We start from the raw sequence: 12,872 nt of genomic DNA, 5'->3' as shown, positions 1-12,872 counted from the left end.
AACACTTCCTTACACCATACACAAAAATAAACTCAAAATGGAGTAAAGACCTAAATGTAAGGCCAGACACTATAAAACTCTTAGGGGAAAACATAGGCAGAACACTCCATGACATAAATCACAGCAAGATCCTTTTTGACCCACTTCCAAGAGAAATGGAAATAAAAACAAAAATAAACAAATGAGACCTAATGAAACTTAAAAGCTTTTGCACAGCAAAGGAAAGCATAAACAAGATGAAAAGGCAACCCTCGGAATGGGAGAAAATATTTGGAAACGAAGCAACTGACAAAGGAGTAATCTCCAAAATATACAAGCAGCTCATGCAGCTCAATATCAAAAAAACAAAAACCCAATCCAAAAATGGGCCAAAGACCTAAACAGACATTTCTCCAAAGAAGATATACAGATAGCCAACAAATACATGAAAAGATGCTCAACATCACTAATCATTAGGGAAATGCAAATCAAAACTACAGTGAGGTATCACCTCACACCAGTCAGAATGACCATCATCAAAAAATCTACAAAACAATAAATGCTGGAGAGGGTGTGGAGAAAAGGGAACCCTCTTGCACTGTTGGCGGGAATGTAAATTGATACAGCCACTGTGGAGAACAGTATGGAGGTTCCCTAAAAACTAAAAATAGAACTACCATACGACCCAGCAATCCCACTACAGGGCATATACCCTGAGAAAACCATAATTCAAAAGGAGTCATGTACCACAATGTTCATTGCAGCCCTATTTACAATAGCCAGGACATGGAAGCAACCTAAGTGTCCATCGACAGATTAATGGGTAAGGAAGATGTGGTACATATATACAATGGAATATTACTCAGCCATAAAAAGCAATGAAATTGAGTTATTTGTAGTGATGTGGATGGACATAGCGACTGTCACACAGAGTGAAGTAAGTCAGAAAGAGAAAAACGAATACCGTATGCTAACACATATATATGGAATCTAAAAAAAAAAATGGTTCTGAAGAACCTAGGGGCAGGGGAGGAATCATGATGCAGACATAGAGAATGGACTTGAGGACACGGGGAGGGGGAAGGTTAAGCTGGGATGAAGTGAGAGAGTGGCATGGACATATATACACTACCAAATGTAAAATAGATAGCTAGTGGGAAGCAGCTGCATAGCACAGGGAGATCAGCTTGGTGCTTTGTGACCACCTAGAGGGGTGGGATAGGGAGGGTGGGAGGGAGATGCAAGAGGGAGGGCATATGGGGATATATCTATACTTATTGCTGATTCACTTTGTTATACAGCAGAAACTAACACAACGTTGTAAAGAAATTATACTCCAATAAGGATGTTAAAAAAAAAAATAAAAGAGAATGAAATAGAACAGTGGGTGTGAAAGGCCTGGGGAGAGGACGCTGGCGCATAGTAGATGCATTATATATATATGTCTGTCAAACTGAATTTAGAAGAACCAGCTTTGTGAGTGAAAATCATGTTAAATTGATCAAAAATCAGATGCAAACCCATAATTAATCAGTTATGCCATTGTTTTTTCCTTTCTGATAATTCTTCTCAAAGAGTTCTCCTATAAAGTTGTGTTAGAAAGGCTTGCAGATTTGATAGCTATCTTTCCAGGGCCCTGACCTCATGCACAATACACACATTTGTTAAAAATTAACATTGTCCCTTTTGTGAAGTCTGTTATCAGGAAATCTCAAACATAGTGCTCAAAGGACATAGCAGTTTCTATTTCCTCCATTTCTCTGTACCTGTAACTGAGGCACGAAGCTAAGTCACAGGTGTGACCAGGTCCTTTTTGTCGTTCAGCTGACTGAAGAGCTTCCCAGCCTGAATCATCCACCTAGATGCCCTAAAAGGAGGCAAAGGAATGGGAATTAAGTGAAGTGGAAACGCACAGTTTTAAAATGCTACAGTTTCTAATGTCAGTTGACCAGAATTGAGGTTAAAGACATATTTTGTCACCATTTTCTCCATGGACCATTTCCTGTCCTCTCACTGTCAAGTTTAGAGCATAAAACAAACCACACAGATCCATCTCTGCTCCACACTCTGCCAAAAAGCAGAGTTAGTGTTCACCAACAGCAGGTCTGCACACTACATCTACAAATGTGTGACATAGCCTCACATTTTGTGTGTGACCACAGCCTCAAAGAAACCAAAAAAGAAAGCAAAAAAAAAAAGTAAGAGGTTTAATTTCACCAGAGTAAGAAAAAAAAGTCCAAAAGCACAATCAAAGCAAAGAATGTTAGACTTGAGAGCAACCTTAGAGTCTGTTTTAGCCAAACTTATTCACTTTACAGAAAAAGAAACTGGACCTCAGAGAGATTTCCAATTTAAATGCAGGTTATATCTGAGTCTGAATCTGAGACCTTTCATGATACCACCCAAAGACAAGGTTGGAATTAACCTTATATATGCTGTATTCTAAGTTCCTCACTTTATTGACGTGGAAACTGAGGCCAAAAGAAATTAAATAACTACTTTGAAGTCGTATACTTACTTAAGACTAAATCCCGTATGTTTATGCTTCTCAGAGAGAGCTTTGGTACCTTCCTCCTCTGCCTCAAACCCCATCCAGCAGGCTTCACCACTCCTTCATTCTATGAGATGGGCAACTGATCTTTTTCACATGGTCTTATAACCACATCAATAAGGTTTGAAGACCCACATCTCCTTTCCAACCAGATTAGCACTCCTTTATAGAAATTCAGGAGCCACCAATTAAGCCCAGCCCAGTACAAACACAGCCAGGTAGCATCTGGGCAATTTAAAATATCTGTGTGTGTTTTATAACCGCCCCCCAAAGCTGGTAAGCTTCAAGAAGATCAACTAGAAATGTTCAGCATTTTTCCATGTTGTATTCTGTCTCTATTTACCAAAATAAATAAATTAGGATACTGAAAGACTACAGTAAACACAGATATTTTTACTCATGGTTACAGTAGCCGTACTGCTCTTCTGCCCTTAGTGGTAAATATACTGAGATAATAAGATTGCTAGAATTAATCAAATGTAGGAAGTTATATAAATTCTATGTGATTCTGTAGAGCACTATTCCAATAATAATTCAGAAAAACTCAAGCTTTAGAGCCATTTGTTTCATTCGTTTAGTAGTTTAGCAAAAATGGCTTACTATGTGCCCAGAACTTTCTAGGTGCTGGAGATACAGCAGGGAACAAAGGTCCTGCCCTGTTGGATGTTACATTCTAATAAATAAACAAGCAAAGCCATAATATGTCAGAAGTTGATAAGTGCCATGGAGAAAAAGGAAGTAGAGGAGGTGGGACGGTAGGTGCCCGACTGAAGAGGTAGGGAGGGTAGTTGCTATGGTTTATATTTAAGATGGCCTTGCTGATAAACAGGGATGAAAGAAATGAGAACGCAAGCTCTGTGTGTATCTGGAGGAAGCGCTTTCCAAGCAGAGAGCCAACAAGTGCAAAGACCTGAAGCGGGAGTGGCATGTACTTGGAACAGCATGAAGGCCAGTGTAGCTAGAGTGAAATGAGTGAGGGGGCAGTGGAAGGAGATGGTGTCTGAAAGGTGGTTGAGGCCAATTGTGTGGGGCCTTTTAGGGCAATGTAGGGGATTTGACTTGTACTCAAGGTGAGATGGAAAGGCAGTGGAAGACGTGGAACAGAGGAGTGACATGGTCTGATTTCCCTTTAAAAGAATCACATAACCTATGTGTTGAAAAACAATTGTAGCCTATTATTGGCTATGACAATAATCCAGGTGAGACACGATGGTGGCTTGGACTATGATGGTAGTGGTAGAGGTTGTAAGAAGGAGTAAGATTCTTGGAGGTACAACCCTTGGGACTTCTTGGTGAATTGGACGTGGCTTGTGAGGAAAAGAGAAGAATCCATGACTTCAAGCTTTTCCTCTTGAGAAACTCTTGGGGGGAATTGCCATTTGCTACAATGAGAAAGGCTATGGGAGGAGTGGTTTGCAGGGGAGGGGATCATGAATCAGTAGTTCAACACTAAACTTGTATGGCTGGAGATGCTTCTTACATATCCAATTAACAGATACATCCTATTTCAGACACATCCTATTAGAAATGTGTCTCAAGAATGCAGTTGAATATACAGTAGAGTTCAGAGCTAAAATCTAGACCGGATATACAAATGTTGGTATTGTTAGCATCTGAATGATACTGAAAGCCGTGAGATCAAATGAGATCATAGTGAAGGTGGATTAAAAAAGAAAAGATGGCCCTTGAGACACTCCAGTATTTGGAGGTCAGTGAGGTGAGGAGGAACCAGCAAAGAAGGTGGAGGAAGGGACCAAGAGAGATACAAAGATCAGAGACCGGTATTCTCTAGTTAGGTGAGTGACCAGCTGTACCCAAAGCTGCTGGTCCTGGATGCAAGCTCAGTTATAATGGGCAAAGTAATAAGTAGCCGCCTGTGTCTCCTGCTGCCATATCCACAACCTACTGTGAATAGTAATAATAGAAGAATAGTAACAACAACAACAAAAAAGAATAGTAACAATTAAGAACTACCACCTACTGAGTGTCTATCAAGTACCAAGGATTGTGCTTTGTCACATCTCCCATGCCAACTCTGACGGATTGATGGCGTTTACCTGGAGCGTTGTGTTGAGGAGTCTAAGGCTGCCTCTTAGCTTAAGGAAAAGGACTGAGTTGCAGTTTCTGCCATGGACACAGAATGAGAAATTCTGGCTGCATATCTGCTAGGTATTCACGATCCCTCTAATAGGACTCTACATACATTTTCAGTAGGGCTAACAACACTTCAGCGGTAGTATAATGAGCCCCATTTTACAAATGCAGAAACTTAGTTCAGGAACGTTTACTGATCGCCCTGAGGTGGCACAGCCAGATGTGGCAAAGGGGAGACTTGCCCCAGGTCAGCTGGCCTTTGTCCCATACTGCACAGTTTCCCTCTCTATCCCATCAGAAAAGTGCACAGAATTTCGGGTCCCCAGGGTACACCTCTTCTAACTGAAACCTAGGACACAGAAAGCATATAGTCAAAGGTATAAACTTCAAGAGTAACGGTTCCTTTATGCTCAAAGAAAATATGGTACGGCTGGATCCATGAACTGATTTAGAGAGATATGTTTGCAAACTTAAGTACAGGAGAAAAAGAAGCAAAACATGACACAAGAGTAGTCAAAGTGATTCAAGCAGAAGTTTTTTGTTGTTTTTTTTTAGCTGCATCGGGTCTTTGTTGCTGTGCTGGGTCTTCGTTGCTGAGCGCGACCTTTCTCTAGTTACGGTGAGCAGGGCTACTCTTTGTGGCAGTGTGTGGGCTTCTCATTGCGGTGGCTTCTCTTGTTGCAGAGCACTGGCTCTAGGTGCACAGGCTTCAGTAGTTGCGGCACACGGGCTCAGTAGTTGTGGTGCACAGGTTTAGTTGCTCTGTGGCATGTGGGATCTTCCCGGACCAGGGATCGAACCCATGTCCCCTGCATTGGCAGGTGGATTCTTAACCACTGCGCCACCAGGGCACTCCCAAGCAGAAGTTTTTTCAACCTAGGGCAGTTGAAGATGACACAGTAAGAGCAATCATTAAAAATATGACTATTATTTTGTCTTTGTCATTCCCATAGCAACCTAGTAGTATTGTCTGCCAAAAAATAACTCAGTAGGCACCAAGAATTCTCAGCTTCTCTTTTAGCAGCAAGCCCTTCCCACAGTCATTTGTATTAACATTTGCAAAAGATTTATTTCCCTTTGATTCAAATAATTCCACATTCCCAAGAATATCTGGACTGGAGCATGGCCAGCTGCCTGCAGGGGCCTGCAGCCGTCTCCCTGGTCCTGGGTAGCTCCCTGGGTGCCCATGAATGGCTCATTGTTAAAGACAAACCCACTGCAGAAAACAGAGAAAACCCAGAAGAGGAATCAGTGTCCTGTTCTGAGGACTGGTCTGGATTGTGAGCAATGAAACTGCGTGGGAGTAGCAAGCACCTAAGGCTGTTGTGAGTCAGTGATTGATGACTCTCGCCAGGCATATGGCTCCGCTGAGATGCTGCCCCAGGTCACCATCAACAGTCAACTCATTCCAGGAGATTCTGAACCCAGATCCTTCCATGTGGCCAAGCAGAAGTCTAGAGCAGGCCCCAAATGAAAATCATCTTCATCAGCCCCATGAATCTGTTAAGCACCAACTGTATGCAGGAATAAACACTATTGGAGAAAAGTGGAGGTCACCTTCCAACAGTGTGTAAAAATCCAAGAAAAGTATGACCTTTAGACTCTTACATAATGGAGACTGGGAACCCATATTTTGCTCTGATTTTTGCTACTGGTTTTCTGCATATATTCTGTTTTCTCTATGCCAGCTAATAGGGCACTTTGGAGAAAGGTCCAGCTGCCCACTTCAAAGTCCCTTGAAATCAAAGACAAAAAGTACTATAATTTTAGCATTTCTTGGAATTAATCAACCTTTCACTAAATATAATTGCAGAGTGGATTAAATGTTTTCCTGATGTATACTTTCCACATTTAGACCATGTTTATTATTTCAGAGATGTACTGATAAACCCCACACTTAATGCTAGATGAGTATAATATAGCAGCCACAAGCCTATAATTTAGATATGGCTATTTTCAAAAAGTTACACCTTCTGATACTTATTCAGATCTTTCATTGTCCTTATTTGAGCTTTTTCTTTTCAATATTCAGAAAACTACCATATTTCAAGATAAAATTCTCATGCTGCATTACTTCTCCCAGTTCTCAAAAACCCACCAAAACAGGGAAAATCAATGAAGTGATCCAGAAACAATAGACTAATTCAGTTACGGTCATAATTAATCTATCTGCCAAAACAATAGCTATATCTGCTCAAGTGAAAATATATGACTTTATGCCATGGAGAAAAATAAACCTAACTTGCTAAAACATGCCTCTATGTTTCAACTGCCCTACTTAACATTCTGCAAATAAGGCAAAAAAGCTATATGGAGTCTGAACTTCTATCCCTGTGGACACGTCTCCGTCTTCACTGAGGCCATTAATACATTAAAAACACTGATGAAGGGCTAGTTGTTGGGTAAAGTCATTTTTCCCTTGACATTTATTATCAGTAGAAAAGTTTTTCTGTTTTAATACCCACATTCTGGCATATAATTACTGTAATAAAGTCTATTTCACTCTGGGTGACTGCTGCCAGTATTATGAAATCATGGCAATGGTTGTAAAAATAAGGGAGGTCACAACCTTTCCACACACACACACACCCACTCTGCAGCTGATATTAAATAGCTTTGGTGGGAAAACGCAGACCTTTAAACTTTCTCTACCAAACTCAATGCATTCTGTATTTAATTTCTTCTTTTAAAAAGTTTGTGTTTTAAGAATTCAAAAACTGCATATGGCCATGGGGAAAAAAAAGAAGAAGAAGAAGGAGCTTATATTTAATTAGTTGCTAAGTCCAACTTGGACAAAGCACAATAACAACCATTTCTTTGTGCTAACTATTTTTAATGATATGCATTACATGCATTGGCCTGTCTACTGTTCCAGCCTCAATCCTGCTTTACTATTACGGTTTTGGCAAAGGACAGCATTGAGAAAAGTCTCCATTTCGATGTTTTGCCATTTTGATAGGGATAATAACTCCTAACAACATGAATTCCCTCTAAACCTTAAACCACCACCATGGCTTCCTGACCATGAGAGAGTCAACGTCCAAGTACATCAGATGCTGTACAGATATCCTCCTTACACCCCCAGAAGTACTCCACATTTTGATATATCCTCTCTGGGCTTAACCTGCTCAAATATTTTAATCCAATTGCTTTCAGCTATTCTCTTACATAACTGTTGGATATAATTTTTCTACTTCCAGCCAAGACCCAAGTCAAGCTAATTCAGGATCATAATAAGGACAGATAGGCCCAGGAGGAGTATCTTATGCATTTTTTAAAATTTTCTTTATGGGATAGGAATTTCTTTAGGGAGGGTCTAAGGAAATACCTATTTTAAAAGTAGAATCTTGGGATTCCAAAGTAAAATAATCCTTAGTAGAAATGCTGTTTGGGGGTTCAGAAGGTCAGAATCTCTCCTTGCCCTTGGAATGGGAAATCACTGGAATCCATTGTCTTTTAAAGCAACAGAGAGAATATAGAAGCAAATAGAATGTTGGAGAACAAGGTGTGTTAGACCCACAAGAAAGCACCAACAAGAGCACCATACAGAGAAAGCCAACCCTGGGACTGCTCCCTGCTTTGATCAGAGCTCTGCTGTCATCTACTTTATTTCCTGACCTTATGCATCAAGTTTTGTTTAGGGAGGAAAAGAGCTACTATAAGCACATTGGAAAACAGTTTGAGGCATGCATACCCTATGACCAGCAATTCTGCTCCTAGATATGTATCCTGGAGAAATGTGTACCTGTGTGCCCCAGACTGCATGTATATGAATGTTCACAGCTCTCTTGTCCATAATGGCTCCAAATCAGAAGCAATTCAAATGTCCATCCTTAGTACAATGGATTGATACATTGTGGTGAATTCATACAATGGGAGACTCTACAGCAGTAGAAATTAATAAGCCAGAGATTTGTGCCACAACATGGATGAACTTGCAAACACAATGCTGGATGAAAAAGGCAAGACAAAAAAGAAAACATAGAATTATTCCATTTATATAAAATTTTTAAACCAGCAAAATGAATCTATATTGTTTAGAGGTATACATATAGGCAATAAAACTTCGGAAGAAGCAAATAAATGATTATCACAAAAGTCTGAAGAATATTTCCTTTGTGGGGTGAGAGAAGGTTGTAATCAGGACTCAGGGTGGGAACTATGGGAAACTTCTGGGATGCTGGTAATGTTTTGTTTCTCATCCTTCAAAATTTTTCTATATGGATATTTTATCTTTTACTTCAAAATGGCAAAAAACAAAAAGCATCACTCTTAAAAAAGAAAAGTTTGAAAATTCACTGCTTCAATCCAACTTCTTCGTGGGAAAGATAAGGAACTGGAGGCCAGGGAGATTAAGTCAATTGCCCATTTCTCCTGTCACCTAATAGGCAGCTCAGTCACGGAGCCTCTTCTCCAGTGCTTTGGAGGCAGGGGTGGGGGGGGTGGGAGGGAGGGTGGGGGATCTACATTCTGGAGGCTCAGAGGGCCTGTCATTGTCCCATTTGGCTCTTCAGTCCAGCTTGAAAGCTGGCCCACTCCTTTCCCGCCCTCATCTCAACGCCCCTCCCCTTCATGGCCAGCCCCCAGCATCTCTCCTTGTGGGTCCACAGCCAAGGTCCACCTCTGAGCCCACTGGACAGATGCGTTCGCAGATAGATATATATGCCCACTTGTACCTTGTACCCTCTTTTGGGTCTACCAGACTTGCCAGCCCTATATAGAAAATATGTCATATTTAATCTATACCCTAAACCCTACCATACTTTGCATGTTACAGATATCTAAAACCAAAATAAAGTTTGTTAACTACAAATATTAAATCCAATGCTTCTATAGATACTTTTCAAGCACCCCCTCCAATAACCAGTGGAAGGGACCGTGCGAGTTGTAGACTTGCCACTGGAGGGGTCGCTTCCTGAACTATTACTCCTGAGCTGCACAGGATATGTTGCTTTTATAATGGAGCTTTAAAAGTCTTTATTACCCCCTTTGTTTTTTTAAAAAAATTCAGTTGCTGAGAAAACATTTAGCCAGAACTTTTTTAGAAAGTAAAATTGTGAGTTAAGAAATTCTAGGGAAGGCATTGCATACAGATATGAATAACATGATTTTCGAAGCTTATACGGGAGTCTATTTACTAAATTTCTCCAAGTCAGTGGTATTCTTGGATGTTCTTTCATATTTAAAGACTTATTTTCTTGCAGCAGCAGGAGCAGTTTTAGACTCACAGCAAAACTGAGAGAAAGATGCAGAGATTTCCCCATATACTTCCTGTCACTACAGATGCATATCTTCCCCCATTATCTACATCCCCCACCAGAGTGGTACATTTGTTACAACTGATAAACCTCCACTGACACATCATTATCACCCAAAGCCCATAGTTTACATTAGGGTTCACTCTTGGTGTTGTACACTCTATGGGTTTGGACAAATGTGTAATGACATGTATCCATCATTATAGTATCATACAGCATCTTTTTAGTGCCCTAAAAATCCTTTGTGCACCACCCATTTATCGCTCCCCTTTCCTTCATCCCCTAGCAACCACTGATCTTTTTACTGTCTCCATATTTTTGCCTTCTCTGGAACAGTATATAGTTGGAATCATACAGTATGTAACCTCTTTCAGATTGGCTTCTTTCACTTAAGTTATATGCATTTCAATTTCTTCCATGTTTTTTCATGGCTTGATAACTCATTTCTTTTCAGCACTGAATAATATTCTATTGCCTGGATGTACTTCAGTTTACTTATTCATTCACTTACTGAAGGACATCTCGGTTGCCGCTAAGTTTTGGCAGTTATGAATAAAGCTGCTATAAACACCCATATGCAGATTTTTGTGTGGATATATGTTTTCAAATTATGGAGTAAATGCCAAAGAGCACAACTGCTGAATTGTATGGGAAGAGTATGCTTAGTTTTGAAAGAAGCCACCAAACTGCCTTCCAAGGTGACTGTACCATTTTGCATTGGACCAGAAACTTCAGATTTGACAAGGTAAAGGTAGAAAAGTGAAGCTATATCTCATACATGAGGAATTCTAAGATAATTCTCCTAAAATGGAACTACAGAAGAAGCCAAAAATCCAAGATAGGCAATCCCACCAAGCAGAGCAAAAGTACAGAAGGGAAGAACAAGTAAAAACATAGGCAACAAAAGAAAAACATTACATAAGAAAATCCAAATAAAGGGATAGAGTTCTTAGCCCATGAACAACTTCCCTCCAAATAAAATTGCTATCATTATCAAAGAAGCCCTATGCAAGGAGTAGTTTTCCAGCCATGGATAAACAAGAAAGAAGTGTCATTTCAAGAAGAGCTGGCCATGGGGAAAAAATGCTTTTGTCAGAAGAAAGGCAGTATTTCCAATCTCCCACATTATCAGTAGAAGGCCAATGTAACCAAAAGCACCTGAAGAAGTCAAAATCTTCTATGTGTCATGCTGATATTATACCAGTAGCAGATAAAGCAAAACAAGAGGGGTGATTGTTTTTTTCTTTGAAACGACCCCACGCACAAAGATTTGGTTTTCTCCCGGAGTGCACCTTCAGTGGGATGAACTCATTTAGTTAAAATTCCAGACCATATCACTTCTTGAAAAATAATTCCCAGAGAATTTGCTCTCTGGTCCTCCTGTCTGTGCCTAACGGTACTCTACCCATCCTTCCCCGTGCTGCCCACAGTGAGAACCTCCTGGCTTTGAATTCCTAGGGCACATTACTCATTTGGACTCAGTTCCACAGAGCCCTGCGTAGGGGCTTAACGACTCCCCAGCCATGCATGGTTTATTTTTCCACCCAGATTTACAGGTCATGGAAGACAGACCACTTGTGCTTTCTTGTGCATCCCCTACCACAGTGCTGAGCTCATAGTAGGTGCTCAAACCTTCCCCAGTGGTTCATTTGTTCCATGCGGCCTTCCCTTCTATAGCTCAAGATCACTACCAGAAGTAAATTCCCTTACAGCACTACGCATCATGGCAGCCATGGTCTTCCCCGACCTCTGTTACTTCAGTGCCTTCTCTTTCTCTGTTTTGCTTTAAAAGCAGATGGTGGACAGAAATTAAAATCACTTCCAGGTCAGTGAGTGTACATTTTATGGAGATGGTTCTCAACATTAGAATACAGATCAAGTCACCACTAAACTTTAACATACCTTGATAGTAACACAGTTCATAAATGGTAATAAACATGGGCAGGATCACTGTGAACAACAAACCAAAACAAGGAACAGATCGACGCTTTCACAGTAATTTGGAATTAGACTCTCAGAGCTTTCAACACTACTGTTTGTTCCGCTATAATGGGATATGTAGATTCCTAAAAATAACCTGGTTTGCCAAAAATTGTGATATTAAAAGACTTGTTTTTGTGGAAGGGGAAGGTATTAAGGTTAGGATTAAAGTTGCAGTCACAATAACCAACAACAAGAGGAATTCCCATAGTTATAAGTAAATGTTATTATCATAATCTAAAATGTATATATCCATTGATCAAAGATGACAACACACACCCAAATGTTGCATTCCACATACTCGGGAATTTCAAAGTCTTCTCCATGCCCTTTGTCTTGTATTTTGCGATTCTGTTTGCTGAGCCCCTAATCTTAAGCCAAAGGACAAAGGAGTATACACCAGACAGCAGAACAGCTCACGAGGGTGACACACAGTGGCATCTTCCCAGGCTTTGCAGGCCCACAACTCTCCTCCCTCTTCTTGGGCTCCTAGTCCCTCAGTCACCTACATGACCAAAGGCAGTTACATAATACAAAAATGCTCCTCAATTGATAAAACACCTCATGTCTAATTTCCATTATAAAAACTCCCAATGTACGAAAAACGGTTGAACACCAGGCTCAAAATTAAATTTGGGCTTTTCACGTCAGTCACTGGCTTCCTGCGGCCACATCTGTGATGTTTCTGCACGGGGTCTATGGCCATCAAGACATTAGCCTTGCCCATTCTTAACCAGCCTCTCCAGATTCACTTTCCCCTAGCAATGGAGGAAAATGGTTATTGCACAATAAACAAAACCCATAAATCTAGTAGAAAAGGCCGGGTGTGTTTCCTTAAGGTATAGGCACCTCTCCACAGCGAGAATGATTTCGGAGGTGAGACTGAATGGGCCTGCGGCCATATCTCCAGGACAGCTCTTCATGTCCTATGGCTCACTGGGATACGGTTCCTTAAAGGAATGTCATCAACCGTGAAAACTAGCAGATTCCTGAGGAAGGTAGGAATAAAG

The sequence above is a fragment of the Balaenoptera physalus genome (assembly GCF_965194825.1).
Source record: "Balaenoptera physalus genome assembly, chromosome: 3".
NCBI lineage: Eukaryota > Metazoa > Chordata > Mammalia > Artiodactyla > Balaenopteridae > Balaenoptera > Balaenoptera physalus.
This window is presented reverse-complemented; position numbering follows the sequence as displayed.